Source organism: Echinops telfairi, unplaced genomic scaffold (genome assembly GCF_000313985.2).
Source record: "Echinops telfairi isolate 266 unplaced genomic scaffold, ASM31398v2 ScPeMD7_7467;HRSCAF=8505_1, whole genome shotgun sequence".
Classification (NCBI taxonomy): domain Eukaryota; kingdom Metazoa; phylum Chordata; class Mammalia; order Afrosoricida; family Tenrecidae; genus Echinops; species Echinops telfairi.
Window position 1 is genome coordinate 10,150,329 of NW_022111368.1, and position 16,405 is coordinate 10,166,733.

General features: G+C 43.5%; 1 long non-coding RNA gene across 1 annotated transcript in view; it reads left to right on the forward strand.

The window, feature by feature from the left end:
- LOC123520950 overlaps nt 1–6,360 on the forward strand; it is a 13,120-nt gene extending 6,760 nt beyond the window's left edge. Inside the window, exons 3-4 of the long non-coding RNA XR_006679460.1 lie at nt 2,976–3,201; nt 4,951–6,360. This is a non-coding gene — a long non-coding RNA (uncharacterized LOC123520950). The remainder of the gene's footprint in view (nt 1–2,975; nt 3,202–4,950) is intronic.
- The last annotated feature ends 10,045 nt before the right edge of the window (nt 6,361–16,405 follow it).

Consider the following 16,405-nt stretch of genomic DNA (forward strand, 5'->3'; position numbering starts at 1 on the left):
GCGCCGCGGCGGCGACGGCAGCGGGGGAAGGTGCCGCGCGCACTGACGCTCTTTTGTCTGATAACTAATTCGAGTTAATGCGATCTTTATGTAAAGCTAACAGCGGATAATTGTCTATTTTCTCGCCAACAATCTCCATCACAATCACTTATCTGGAAACCTGCGGCTGTATTAATCGTTATATTCCCTAAGATAAGCGTCGCTACAATCCGCCCGGGGCCTGGGGGTGGGGGGCACGGGAACGCCACGCCCGGGCGCTCGGACTGCCCCGGGCGCGGGTGGGGATGCGGGGGTGGGGGTCAGCCCCGCCTGGGGCGGGAAAGAAGCGGAGGCACCCGCCGGGCTGCAACAGGGTGTGTGCCCCCGAGGCGGTGAGACTGATCGAGCGACAGGTCCGCCTGGGGCTGCTTTTCAAAATGATTGTGGTTGCTTCCTCCCGTGGGTGGTGGGTGAGGGGTGGGCGGGGAGGGTGGGGGCTGTGCGGGGGCGGGCGCCGCTCGGGGTGCGAGCTGCGTCTGCGGAGGTCCTCCCTCGGCACTCAGCTGCGCGGCCTACGACTCCACGTGCGGCCGAGGCAATGTCAAAAGCGGATTTAAAGGTGTTCGTGTCCCCTACGGGAAGTGTTGCCCCCTCTCTAACACAGCTCTGCAGAAAAATGTCTCCCTCCCATCTTTGCGTTCCTTTAACTTCCATCTCCTGTCCTACCCACCTGGCCCCCGCCTTAAGCCCCTCCCCGCGTAGACCCCCGCCCGCAGGGTCCCCTGATCTGCAAATTATTGGCAATATTTACACAAACCATGATTGAAATTCCCGAGAGAGCAAACACATGGGTTGTGGAAATCTGTTCCAGACTCCAATCCCCATCAGCGCGTTTACTGCTAGGTGTGAAGAAAGGAGAGCAAATGGTATTGAAACCTCTCTGGGGGGAAAGTACTTGTATTACAAAGATTTTGTCTTTTTGAGCGGAAGTCAAAACATCAGTGTCAAATGAAAATCATATTGGTGATGGTGGTGCGTGTGTTACTACTTCAGTGTGATGAGCGGAAGACGATTTGTTTCTCAAACTAAGTGCTGCGTTTGGCTGGTAACTTGGAAGCAACCCACCGGGATTCCATTTACTTCTAACACTTGGATTTGCCACCCAAAGGATCACCGTGGCAAAATTTCAAACTGGTGTTTCTGGAAAATCTCTAATTCAGAATCCATTCAGTGACGCAGCTTTTGGCCAACTGAGCGTGTGAGACCCCGCCCCTTCCCGACTAGATATTTCTAAGTGAAAGAATACAACGAAATGAAATGCCCGTTGTGGGGCTTATATGTAAAAGAGGCTCTAAGTTACTCTCCAAGTAGGACATTGTAAATTCTCTTATAAAATCCGTTAAGTTAAATGATTTAAAAAAAGTAAAACCCGTAAGCTCTGAATTTTTTCCACAACTGATAGAGCTCTTTAAAAGCAAACAAGTAAACCAACCGTCAAAAGTTAACAAACGGAAGTTGTTGTTGTTGTGGGTGTGTGTTTTAAGTTCCCAGGGTTTTTCTTTCTTTTTTTTTTTCTTTTTTTTCCTGGTGGTATTTGAGAATCATCCCACTCCATCTCTCACCTGAATCTTGTCATTTCTGCCATCTTGAAGTGATCTGGGAACAATACTAGTCCCTTGGTCAGACCAGGCTGGTCAATCAGGCAGAACAGACTATGCAAATGGAATAGAGAGGCGAAGAGCCGAGAACACAGGCGCCCATTGTCTCGGGCATTTCAAAGCGCAGAGCAGCTGCAGCCGACTTGTCGCCCCGGACCTTCGGTTGCCACACTAATGTCATCATTGCAAAACATCAGATTTTGAAAACTATACAATCTGAATTCATTAGCAGCCTCTTCTGCGGAGATTTCTCTTTTCTGTGACAAGTTTCAAAGTCCAGCTCTCCTCTGTTGATAGGTGCTGGGAAAAGGAGGTGGGGGTGTGGAGGGTGTCTGGGCTTGGGTTGTGTGTGTTCTTGGGCCCAGGGAGAGTTTTGCAAATGACCACAGTTGATCAATCCATAATTTCCTCTTTCTGGTGCATTCACCGACATTAAAAGGTCCTAGAATTGCTGCGTGCCAACGCCTGACTCAAAGACCTTGAGCTTTCCAAGATTTCCCCATTTGCTTCCTGTTAACGGAGAAAACGTTGTGTTTCGTGGTGGAGAACAGTTTTACTGTAACCGGTTCCTCCAAAGTGTTGCTAGCCAGTTTAAATTCATGGAAAGCAGTCAAGGTTGCAAGCAGAGTGAAGGTATCAAAGATACCGCTGTATGCTGTTTGAATGCTAGCACCCAGTAGGTGACTGTTGTTGATGGTTTTTTGTTGTTTTGTTTAGTGGAACTCAAAGCAATATCCCTTAGAACCATTGTACCCCAGTAAGACAAATAAATTAGTTAAGACAACACTATTCTGCAACATGGTTACATGCAGTTTGTAAACTTTGAATGCCTAAAGGGAAATTTGCCTTAATTATTATTATTTTGTAACTGCCTTTTCTAACAGTTGTTGAGAGTTCAAATTGCATATTCCTTTCTATAGCCCTGCCCATCTTCATTCCCCCCACCCCCCACCCCCAATCTCCGGGTGACTTTGTTTCTCTAGAAACTGCAAAAAGACTGGCCCAGGAGCATGAAATTGCCTGTATGCAGCTGCTGCCCCTGGTGTTGCCGGTTGGGTCCTCAAACTGGTGAACCAGTAAAACTCTGGGTGAGTCTGTGGAGCAGTCTGGGCATTTTGGTGGCCCTGGTTGGCACTGGTGCCTCAGGAACATGCAGTCCCAATCCTGTTTTAAGGGAACCAGGGGTCTAGCTTTGCCTCACCAGATGTCTATGAAGCCCAAGGGTGTTCTGTCAACAGAGGCCTGGACACACTGGAGCAGCTATTCTTATCTAATAAGCTTGCTTCCTTCTCTGGGCTCATCTATCTGGTTTAACATTGTCCTTCTAAATCCTCACAGGATTCCGTGTCCCTTCTCCTCTCCCAACCTCACCTAAATGCTGGGAAGACTTCCTAGGAAAAGGTATCCTTTCTGTATGCGGAGAAAGTTGGTGGCCAGTTGGTGACCCTGAGCAGAGGAGAAGAAAGCAGCTCAGTGTCCCTCATCACAGCTTGGGCTGCCAGCTGCCTTCCTGGTTTTCCACAGACGGAAGGGCTGGGACTTGAAGACCATAACAAAATCACAGGTCGGATTTCTGGAAGTAGAAGCAGGAGAACAGGGGCATACATAAATGGAGAAAAGGCCCCAGAGTGTGTCTTGTTTGGTTGGGAGGCAGGGATTGGAGGCTGGTGATCGTAACTCCAGGAGAAACTGTAGGCGGACTCTCAGTATAGACACCTTTGGGGAATTGAACCAGAGCATCCCTTCCCCCCTCAGAACATTGTATGACTTGGGGCTCATGGTTCAAGATCAATCCCATGTCACTTTAAGTTGGAGTCTTTATATCTTTGATCTCATGACTAGCAGGAGCTCTTTGAGGTCATTGCACCAGCATTTTTGATGTGCCCACTCGGCTCCGGTGAAGCAGGTCTTGCCCTGCCTTATTTGCCTCATAAGGTACCATGTGCCACCAGCAATGGCCTGGGGCAGGGGCAGAAGGAGATCATGAAATAGGGTTGGGGGAGGGGGAGTGCAGGGGAGGAGTGGGCTGTTGCAGAGGATAATGGAAACTCCCATGGGGATGGAGTTTCTACCACTTGGGCTCATCCATGTCTCTGAACCCGTGACCTAGGTTTTCAAGGGTCTTTGCAGAAGGAATGACGAGGCTCTCACCTCGTTGACCTCTGAGAATGGTGAGGTGCCAGGCTAGGCCTCTCCGCCACACAGAGGGGCTTTCCAGTGTTCCCCGTCTAGCTTACTCTGCCTCTGGCCCAGTTCCAGCCCCCTGGATGCTCTTTCCTCCTTCCTCCTCACATGCACATTCACTCTCCATGTGCCACACACATTCTTAGACACACCGATAGCTATACACTCACAAGCTGGCACCAATATCCAGTATCTGTCAAACTGAAGACACACGCTCTGAAGAGTCTCACTCGCAGTCCCCCCTGTGACACAGTGACATACCCATTCACTTTCACATGATTCAGACATGTCAACCCCCCCGCCCCCCTCGCTCAGGCTTACAGCCATGTTATAATCTCCTGGGGTCTACCTTGGGAAAAGGCCGGACGAATCTCAAGGTGGTTTGTGGTGACCAGGATGCCTTACTTCTCATGGGAGCAAAAACCACGTAGCTGATCTTCCCTCCTCCCAACACACCCACAGGGATGAGTGAGTAAGTCCCTGGGGACGAGGGAGGCCAGTGGTGGGTAAGGCTCTGTCCACGCCGCTGATTTTTCAGTCAGATTGCTACTTCGGGTGCTAGAATAAGCCCCTGTCACTGCTTTATTTTGAATACATCGAGACATACACTTTCTCCCAGTCTTTTTCTTTGGTTCCCTTGAGTGCGACTTAGATTTGCATTGTTTAATAGAGTAGTGACTAGTCATGTTAAAGAGCAGCCACGGTGATTATGCGTTGAGGTGCTAACTGCAAGGTTAGGAGTTCAAAACCCCCAGCTGAGAAACAGGACGTTTTCTACTCCTATGAAGAAAGGTAGTCTCAGGAAACCCACAGGGGCAGTGCTACCCTGTCTTCTAGGATTTCTAGAAGTCAGAATTGACTCTATGTCAGTGCGTTTGGGTTTCTTTTGTTTGTTTTTGAGTCACATTGAAAATGTGGCCACTCTGACTTGAAATGTGCTGCGACGGCCAGCTACACATGGGATTTTCAAGTCTTAGTAAACACACACACACAGCAAGTAAAAATGCCTCATTAATAAATGTTTCCTATCAGTTACAAGTGGGAATGATTGTATTTCAGATAGATTGGATTAAATGAAAGTGCATTATAAAAATTAATCTCACGTGCTTCTTTTTATTTTTTAATGCAGCTGTCAGGACGCATCAGACTTCTGTTGGACAGGCTCCGAGTTTCTCACCGATCCTCGGGAAAAGGAACATATGAAACGGAGAAAAGGGTTCAGTATGCGATGTAGCAGGGAGCCAATGCAAAACCAACCTGTTCTAAAGCTGCTTTTGTCCTGTAATATATTATCCAAGCTGCTTTTCTTTCATGAGAATGCATGGTGGGGAGAGGGGTATTGCACATTGTATTTTACTGCATGATTCACTTTCTTTCCATTTTAACTTTAATTCCATCTAATTACTGTATTGTGATCTCAGTCAGCAATAGTAAATGAACGCTCAAGTAACTTTTGAAGAATCTTGCTACGAATGTTGGATAATGATGAAATGCAAATTGCTACAGGTTATATTGTATAATGTCTACCGTGTATTCAAGCAGTTTTCTTGTAATTTTCAAATTTCAGGTCACCGTTTTGCTATTTTCTTGCTTTATTTTTTCCCCCCACCTACAATGTATTAACGCCACCACCCAGCTCCACTGTGACCCAAAACAAAATAAGCTTGAGCAAGAATCTGTACCCAGTGAAAATGCTGCCTAGTTATCAAGAATGGAATTCCTTCTGTTTGATTTTTAATCCTATGATTGACTCACAGCCTAAAAAAAAAATCGGTGAAGTTGCAGTTTGGTCAAAGCATGTAAGAACACTTGGCTGCATTTTGAACTCGTTTTGATGAAGTATTTGAAAGTACCCTATAGTAACCTTTTGTATACAAGACTTCGACACCTGCATTCATGGAAATTGTCTTTGGCCTTTTGACAAGGGCGACAGAGAAGAGATTGCTCTGAAGAGCAGTGTTTTAATAAATTCAGTACAATGGCAACATACAAATATTGCAAGCATACATGTTCTATATACACACATTCTATTTTTTCTAAATCTACTTTGAGGACTATATAATTAGTTAAGGAACAATTCAACAATAATGTGGGGTATTAAGAATGAAAATTAAGCTCTATAGTTAAATTATCCATCAAACATGGAAATTATCAATATGCAATTGGAACACTTGGTAGGATCTCAAAAAGGATAGGGCACAGAGAGATGGGTTTGTGGAGTTTTACTTGGCACCTTTGGTGAAAATGTATGGGAGTGTTGAAAATGCCTCACAGGAAATTTTAAGTAAAATTAAAAATTTTTTCTTTTAACATAAAAGGACCTGTCTTGTTGCACATTATTAATATGTTGAGGCACTGTACTAGTTTGGATCCATTACACTACAGGAAAAAGAAAATGTTGTAAAATACCAAGAATGATTAACTTTTGGTGGGTAAACTGATGGAAATGACCGATTCTTTGGATTATGTCCTTGAAAAGTACTATTTGAGACTTCTGTTCAAAGAAGAGAAAATAATAAAAACAATATTTATTCTTTAACCAAGCTGCTTATTTATTGGAATCCTTGTCAAGCAAATAATGAGCATTTTAGCCTGTATCTTGCAGAAGCCTCACCACCAGCCCATTAGAAGCCCAAGCCATCCCTCTTTGGATGGGTAGCTAGACATACTTCTTAATATGACACTGCTGATTGTTTTATAGGGACTCACGTTTGCTCTCGGTAAACTTACTAACTGTAATTACTGCCCAACACTGCGTGGGTGCTTTTTCAGAATCATCTAAGAGTAAAATGGTGAAAAATGGCAAACAAGTGCAGAGAGGGTACTCTTGGAAGCACCAGGGCATGCCACCAAGGCTGGCAACAGGAAAAATCCCTACAGCAGTACAGTTCCCAATTAACTCGCGCTTCTACTTACTTAATGTATGCACTGCATGGCCTCATTTGCTTCATCTTATAAAACTAGAGAGGCTCTCATTTGCTTTCTTTCACCCTAAAACTACAATGGTTGTCATTTTCAAATATTCACAGATAAGATATTCTGGATAAATAATCTAAGACTCACTGAATTAGGTCAGTGTTCATACAGGGCCAGTGTGATATGTCCCGTGTGTTGAAATTATCTGGTGTCAGCTACATTGATTGAAAAACCACCACAGACTTAAGAGAGAGAGAGAGAGAAACAGTTTTATTACAAGATGTCTCCAAAGCAGATAAGAAAGCAAGGAAGTCCTATCATAAACGAGGGACCTTATCAAGATTTTAATATGATGGTAAGCAAATTATACATGCTTTGCAAGTTAGACAATCCTTCGGGGCAAGCAGATGTTTCTAAAGTTTCTATAATTCCAAGCAAGTGACTTCAGTTTGTAAAACCATCCATAGTTGGCTGGTTCTTTGTTCTTTTCCACAAGAAAGTTTCCTCCGAAAGGCAAACATAGGAGGGGACTTTAGAAAATCTGTGGGGAAATTCCGTCACCTTTTCATTCAATTTTTTTTTCCATGGATTTTTTGAGACTCCCCCATTGTACCCCCATCAAGACTCAGAATAAATTGCCTGCACTATTTAACTCATGATAGAACGAGAAGCTTTAAAGAGATGGTTATTGTATGAAGACAACTCCATGCTGCTTATAGGAGATGCCTGACTTCATGCATTGTTGTCTTGTTTCTGAAACATGCTATGGATACTGATGAAATTATTTTTAAAAGCACTAATGTATCGAGGTTGATGAAGAAGCCTCTTAAGAGTCTCATATAAAGACTATTTGGGGACGTCAGTCCCATCAGCATTTATTTTCACTAGCTAGCCCAGTTAGTAATTGTATGGATGAATAAGTGATTTATTTGTCTGTTCATTGTGACTAGTAACCTTTTATCAGTCAACATTCTGTCATTTCTTCACATTATTATCAACTACTTATTAGCACAAGAGTTGTTTAATAAAGTGTTAATAATTGTAATCTGCAGCATGGCTATTAATGAATATATCTCAAAAAAATATGATCCAGACTAGTCAAGCAACTGCTGACCAGAACACACTATACTTAATACGTATTTCTGGATGGGATGATTTTGATAACTCCTATCTCCAGGTTGAACTTTCATTTCTAATGAAAATGCACTGGCTCAGACAGGCAATAAAATGTAACAAAATAAAATGAAGGAGAAAACCCAACAGCCTGAAACGGAAAATTCCTGATTGCATTTTAATAGGAAAGTGAACACTTTGCAGAAGAACATTGCAGTAGTTCAAATATTTCAGTGCGCAACAGCTGTGGGGAGATACGAACTCTGGAGAAACAGCTGCCAAAACAAAAATAGAAAAGCAAAAGAAATCAGAGGCTGAGGTCTGGAATAAGGAATTTTAAAAGATATATTAAATATGAAAATTTTCGCATGAACATGACAGCTCCAGCCATGATCCTTGGCTTCTTATTGACATCGGGAGCAGCCTGACGCCTGCTTCGGTCAGAGTCCGGCAGGTCAGTGTCTTTAAAAAACCTCACCTTTTCACTTTGGCAACCTGTTTACTTCTGCTGCGTGTGCTTAGGTCCCAGATGGCAGGCTAACTCACATTAATGGGAAGATGTAAATCCTTAGGAGTCTGGGGCTCCTAACCTTTCTTCCTTCTTTCTCGGACCTCAGAAACGTTCATCTGCATCACAGTGATTCGACCTTAGCATTTTGAGGATTGCCTCATGAGCAGAGGCGGCAGAGAGCCTCCAAAAATATATTTGTTGTTTTAAATCATAGACCCACTTTCCATTCAAAGGGCTTCGATCCCTTTTGCACTCGACATTTGTTTGGGCTTTCGTAAACGATCTTGCCATGTTCTACCTGGGCCATTGCCTGCACCCCAACCACATTTGTGTGCAAGAAACCCAGAACCAGAAAGCCAGGTTTGGAGCGCGTCTTTCCTCAAGCCCCTCAGCTCTTCTGTTAGAACCCATGTCTGCTTTGGAAGAAAAATTAAGCCCTTCCTCCCGTCTTTTGTGTGTGTGGGGAGAGTAAGAATGGGACTCCCACCCCCACCCCCAGGCCCTCTGAATCTGAGCCAGGTTCAATATTTATGAATATGTAATGACTTTTAAAATTTGTAATTTGTGTACTTCCCTTTTAAGAAGGAAAAGAGAGAAGAAAGAGAGGGAAGGATCCTAAAAGGAACTGTGAAAAATTTCTAAACATACTCTTCTTTCTAACCTAAAAATAAATAAATAAGTAGTTGATATCTTCCCTGGGGCTTATTCATAAAATATAACAACAATCTATATTCCTCTTGATAAGAAAGAACACTACAGCGTGAGAATTCAATTTAAGTAACTAAATTTGCTAACTATTATTTTCCATGTACCAGATACAAAAAGGAAAAAGAAAAGATACTGGTTGTGATGGGTGCTCTCAAGAAATTCACAGTCTTGTAGGAAACAGTTGAACACCATTTAGCGTCCCAATGGCGATAGCAGAGACGCAGTGTGATCTCTAAGGAGGAAGTGGCCTCCGTGCCTGGTAAGATCAGAGAGAGCTTCACAGGGATCTCAGGATACCTTTTTCAAGGTGAAAGGGAAAGGTGGTCTAGAAGCATTTACAAAGCCACCAAACTCCAAACCAAACTCACTGCCACTGAGTCAATTCCCACTCACGGTGACCCTACAGGACAGGGTAGAACGACCCCTGGGGGTTTTAGTCTTTAGGAGACTAAAAAGCCTCATCTTTCTCCCATGGACCAACCGGTAGTTTTGAACTACTAGCCTTGCAATTACCAGGCCAACACATAACCCCTAAGCAACTACCAGGATTTCTCTAAAAAGACACAGAGGTATGGAATAAGAAGTCATGGCCCTGTAGGATGCAAAGGTTTTTATTTTACTTATTATCTTTAAGGCTAGAGGCTTAACACACACACACACACCCTCCACCCCACACACACACACACACACACTGGGCCCACAGAAGACAAAAGCTGGAGATCTTCCGTCTAGATCATCAAAGAGCCAAACCAAACCTACTGCCATGGAGCCAATTTCAACTCCAAGCAAACCTATAGGATAGAGTCGATCTGCTTCCTAGGTCTTCTGAGGCTCTAGAGCAGTGGTTCTCAACCTTCCTAATGCCGTGACTCTTTCATACAGTTCCTCATGTGGTGGTGACCCCCCAACCGTAACATGATTTTTGCTGTTACTTCATAACTGTAATTTTACTACAATTATGAATCGGGCAACCCTGTGAAAGGGTCGTTTGACCCCCAAAGGGGTTGCGACCCCCAGGTTGAGAACTGCTGCTACAGATCTTTATGGGAACAGCAAGCCTCATCTTTCTCCTGCAGAGTAGCTGGTAGATTTGAACTGCTGACCTTGATGCTAGCAGTCCAACACATACCCTATAGCACCCCAGGACTCCTTCTCATATAGATTACAGCCAAGAAAACCCTATGGATCAATTCAACTCTGTAACTCACGGGGTCACAGTGAGTTGGAATCAACTTGAACGCAATGGTCTTGGTTTGAGTCTAAGAAGGTGCAAGTAGTATATGAGTATCGTATGCCAAGGGACAAATTTATAGGCAATAAACCCTTTAGTAATGGTGGAAAGAAAAAGTATCAGAGGCAGTCTGGGAACATTTCCCAGAAGGAGATGGAATTTGTTCAGTCTTAAGACAAAAGTGGTTCTTAGACAGCCCAAATGGAGGTTAGCAGAACCTCTCAGATGAGGGAGTAAAATGAAGTGGAGATGCTTGCAGTTTATTTGGTAAGGGTCATACTTTAGGTTGGCTGTGGAACTGAAGATTTAATATGTGATATCTCTCTCTCTCTCTCTCTCTGCCATTGAGTCCATGTTGACTCATAGTGACCCTATAGGGCTGGGTAGAACTACCCCTGTGAATTTCCAAGACTAATTCTCTAGAGGAGTAGAAAGCCAAGTTTTTTTCTGGTGGAGTCGCTGGTAGTTTCAAATTACTTACCTTGAGGTTCTCAGCCAAACTCATAAGCCACTACAATACCAGGGTGCCTGGAGTCTGTGGACAGAAATAACAATTTGTGGGAAAGAGATTATGGCCAAGCAATGGCATTGGACGGCAGGTTACTGAATATAGATCTCCTTTTGACAAGGAGAATCCACTGAAGATTTTGAGCAGGAAGGAAGAGATCCAAGTGGTTTGCATTATCTTGCAATTGGAAGCCCTAGTGGCGTAGTAGTTACATGTTCGAAACCACCAGCTGCTCTGAGGGAGAAAGACAGGACTTATTACTCCCATCAGCATTTACAGTCTTGGAAACCCATGGCGTATGTGTGTGTGTGTGTGTGTGTGTGTGTGACTCTGTGTCTGTATGGACTGGAGGGCAGTGACTTTGTCTCGCTTTCTTTTTTGTTTTTGTTTGGTCTGTAACCAGAGTGTAGAAGGCTTTGATTGGCAAGTAGAGATATCTCACTATTAAGATAGCTATAAATGGACTGAGGTAGTTAGTTTATTGTGCCAATCTGGCTGATAAACACATGTGGAGTTAATTGAAGGGCGGAGGGATAAATGGCTCTGTAAGCCTCCCCTTTCTAGTTCTCAGGTCTCTTGCTTTGTGATGGTCGGATCAGGGTGCAGCTGCATTAGCCGTTCCCTGCTCCAGCATGCAAGGCTCACTTCCTGCAAAATATCCCCAAGGAGAAGCCACATGGACCTACCCCAATGCAGCCCTGGGTGCTGGAGCAGCCGTGTGGAGAACACTGCCAGCACTGAGATGCTTACACATTCACTGACTCAGCTTTCCTCCTGTAGTCGGCATCATTATGTCTGTTTTGTGAGATGGAGGAGGACTTTGTAGATTGGTGTTGAACATATGGGTTAAGGGGTTAATATTGGACTCTTTGGCTTGGGCACCACTGGGTTGGGATGTTTTCTTGTTGCACACTTAACCTTTACATAAAACTCTTTCTTATACATGAGCTTCTGTGGATTTGTTTCTCTAAAGTACCCAGACTCATACACGGACTGTGTTACTCCTTGAAGTTTGCCAATGGAAAACATCTGCGAGTAATGACATCCCTCAGAGAGAGAGTTCTGCGAAAGCATCCGAGCACTCGGCAGAGCAGAGTTCTTGGAACCAGTGGTTGTCTATCAGTGATGAAACTGAGACCAGAGCCCACACCATATTTCACAATCGAGTCACTTTTCAGCCCTTTGGGTTTGTTTACTATTGACACTCTCCTTCAGCCTGTTCATTTCTGTCACAATGGTCTCCTTTCTCTTCTGGCTCAAGGCGTGAGCACTTGCTACTTTATTCATCCAGAATCCCAGTCCCTCAGAAAGCCCCATTTCCTCCCATTCTCAAATGTTATCTTTTCAGTGAGGTCTTCTTCAACCACCTATTTATTTTATTTTAAATTTTAATAAGTCATTATATTGGGGGTTCTTACAGCTCTTATAACAATCCATACATCAATTGTATCAAGCACATTTGTACATATGTTGCCATAATCATTTTCAGAATATTTTCTTTCTGTTTGAGCCCTTGGTATCAGCTCCTCCTTTAACCCCTCCCTCCCCCTCCCCCCTTCTGGACCCCTGATAAATTATAAATTATTATTTTCATATCTTACACTGCCTACTGTCTCCCTTCATCCATGCTACAGTTGTTTGTCCCCCAGGGGATGGGAGAGGGCAGTAATATGTGGATCATTGTAGTTGGTTCTCCATTACCCTACCCCCCCACCTATTTACCCCCTACCCTCATGGTATCACTACTCCCATTACTGTTCCTGAGGGACTTATCTATCCAGAATTACCTGTGTTGAGAGCTTTTATCTCTACTAGTGTACATGCTCTGGTCTAGCCAGATTTGTAAGATAGAACTGGGGTCATGATAGTTGGGGTGTAGGGGTGGGAGGAAGCATTAAAGAACTAGAGGAATGTAGTATGTTCAATCGGTGCTATGCTGTACCCTGGCTGTCTCATTCTTTCCTTGTGACTCTTCTGTGAGGGAATGTCCAATTGTCTAAATATGGGCTTTGGGCCTCCACTACAGCCCCCAGCATTTGCATCAATATATTTGTTTGTTTGGGGTCTTCTTATGCCTGATACCTTATCCTGTGGACACCTTGTGATGACACAGACTGGTGTGCTCCTTCCATGTGAGCATTGTTGCTTCCCTGCTAGATGGCCGCTTGTTTAACTTCAAGCCTGTAAGACCCCCAGACACTATATCTTTTAATAGCCGGGCACCATCAGCTTTCTTCACCACACTTGCTTATGCACTCATTTTGACTTCAGTGAGCGTGTTGAGAAGAAACTACCTATTTAAAATAAAACACTTGCTCTTTTATTTCTTTTTCTCCATACCAGTTATCACCACTTATTTTGGCTATGTCACCTCCTCTGCTGAGAGCGTACATTTTATATAGGTTTGTGATTCTTGCCTATGTGTCTATATTAGTCTGGGTAAACTAGGGAAACAAATCCACAGAAACGCATAGACATATATATAAGAAAGAGTTTTATATAAAGGGTAAGTGTACATTAAGAAAGCATCCCAACCCAGTGCTGTCCAAACCCATAAGTCCAACATTAGCCCATAGGTCCAACACCAATCCACAAAGTCCTCCTCCATCTCACAAAACACAGCAATGATGCCAACTGCAGGATGAAAGCTGAAATCAGTGACTGTGTAAGCATCTCAGCACTGGCAGGGGTCTCCACAGAGCTGCTGCAGTACCCAGGGCTGCATCAGGGTAGGTCTATGTAGCTTCTCCTCAGGGATGTCTCGCAGGAAGTGAGCCTTGCCAGCTGAAGCAGGGAACTGGCTAAGGCAGCTGCACCCTGGTCTGACCATCAGAGAACAAGAGACCCGAGAACTAGAAAGGCGAGGCATTTATCTCTATGCCCTTCAGTTAATCCCACATGTATTTATGGGCCAGGTTGGTACAACAAACCTTAACTATCTCAGTTTCTTACTGCTACATTCCCAGCACCTAACCCAATGCCAGATAAGCACCCAATAAATATTTGTAGATTAAATAAAAAATGCAAACATGCCTGAGGGTATATGATAATAAAGGCAGTGATAACGAGGAAGGCATTTGTGAGATCTCTAAGGGAAACAGGAAGTGAATGAACTAAGGAAATACAATTCCTTAGTTGCAGCATTACACCCATTGAAATAGCTGGAGCCTAAAAGTGAGGAAAAGAGACAAGGTCATATGTTTTTCTCAAACTTTTCAGCAGGGAGGTCCAGGCACGATGTTGACAGAGAGCTGGGTTTAATCAGTTAGAGTTTTCCCCAGTGAGTTCAACAAGAGCAGGAGGCACGGAAGGTGCAAGTGGTGGAATGATTTGGACTGCTGTACCACGGAATTTAATAGGGATACAACCAGAATAAGAGTTGAGGAATGTAAGAGACACTGAAAATTGCTGTAGAAATCAACTACAGTATTATCAAAGTTCTTTGTGATGTGTGAAGTGGGGTACAAATATATAAGTTTTGGTTTTATTGGATAAGAAGAATATTCCAAGCACTTTATAAGTGAAATAATTTCTAAAACTAATATAATGGTAAAATAAAAAATGATTCTCCTGCTATGATGGGTATGGGTATTACAAATAAATAATTACAGGTTAACTAAATAGCCATAGGTATCATTTTTGTTGTCATTGTTGATTTCCAAAGAACTAAAGAAATGAAACGAGAGATTTTCAGAGACATGTCTCAATGCTTTTCCTAGACAGGACTGGAAAACTATTTTACCTTGAAACTTGGTTAAGGAACAGCTTTGAAATAGCCGTGACTTTCCAGTGAAGCCTATATTTTGAGAAAATCATGGCAAATCCTTAATTTGTATAAACTGAAAACACATGTCTAGTCAAAGTGACATTTCCTTCTCTTCAAATTCAAAATTTGGTAGGAGAACAGAAGCTAACTTAGGAGCAGGTTTATATAGCCATGAGAGAGATGAAGGGCTGTGGTCTGATGATCCTACTGTAGGCATCTTAGACACAGCCCCAGCACGTAAGAAGCACATGTGCTCTGGACTCACTGTGTCCACATAGATTCCCAGAGAGTAGGATACAGGGCTCACATTTGTGGAGCACTTACTATCTGTTGGATGCTATTGCAAATCTTTAGCTAGTTTTTGTCACGTAATCTTCCCAACAACACTCTATGCGAGAAAAGAAACCAACCCATTGCCCTAGGCTCCTTCTTATGAGGCAGACATCTGTGTTAGGACTACCTTACAGGTGAGGAAGCTGAACAGGTGGTAGAGTCCGGTTCTGAATTCAGATAATGGGGTTCCACATCACACCCAACCACTCCCTGTGCTATGTTGCTTCATAGATGTTTAAATGATAATTCAAAAATGAAAAATGTTTGTCATTCACTTATTTTCTGATTAGTAAGGAAAAGCAAAATTGAACAGTGAAGCCCTTCTTGTTTACTTACTTATTTTTTGGTAATATCTTATGAACGCATTTCCTCCATAATAGTCAAGAAAAGACAAATAAAAATTAGGCTGGTGCTCTACCCATGCCTATATTTAAAATTTTTAAAAAACCACACCAAACCAACTTAACAAGCAACCTCAAGCCAAAAATTTTTACGGTTCTTAATAAAGAGCAGAGTACCCACAAGATAAGGCTTAGCAGTGGGTAGGAGGTAGGGTGACGATGGGTCTAAATGTACCCAAGACAATCAGACTTAAGCCTGCTGGCTCAGAAGAATAACAATTGGTACATCTCTGCAGGTTCAGGATTCTTGGTGTGGTTGTGTGGGGTACCAGCCTCCACAATTGAACAGGTCCAAGGGGAGGTTGTGTAATTGAGCGGTAAAATTAAAGAGATATGTCAGACAAGATAAAGCATGCGATTGCTCACTTCCCAGACAGCCATGACCTCAGTAGCCAGGTCCATGCAGAGAGAGAGAGAATATATTTCCAACCAAGGCTCATATACACTCAGGGGGCTTGCAAGCCCCCCTAATTACAGGTAACTACATACATAACAGGAAGGGGTTGACCAATAGGCATGGGTGTAACAGGAGGGGGATGAGCCAGGGGCACACATGTGACAGGAAGGCAAAATGTAACAAGATGGGTGGGCTCTAGAGTCAAGATGGCAGTCTAACCTTGGTCCTCCCTAAGTAGGCTTGACTTTAGATGTCTTTGGGTTCTCCTTCAAGGGAACCATCTATTATCCTTATCAGAAGGGAGTGGGCTCTACTTAGGGTGGGACAGACTAGAGAGTCTGAGTGTTCTAGATGGCTGATAACCTTCAGGCAGATAACCTTTGAGCAGTTGACCTCCAAGTGTATAATCAGTGCCTTAGGTTTGGCATATATTATCCGGGGACATCCTGGGGGATAACTTTTCTGTTTCACACATGGTTGCTATTTTTTTTAATCGTTTTACTGGGGCTCATACAACTGTTATCACAATCCAAACATACACCAATTGCATAAAGCACATTTGTACATTCATTACCCTCATCATTCTCAAAACATTTGCTCTCCATCTAAGCCCCTGGCATCAGCTCCTCATTTTCCCCCTCCCTCCCCATTCCCCCCTCCCTCATGAACCCTTGATAATTTATAAATTATTATTATTTTC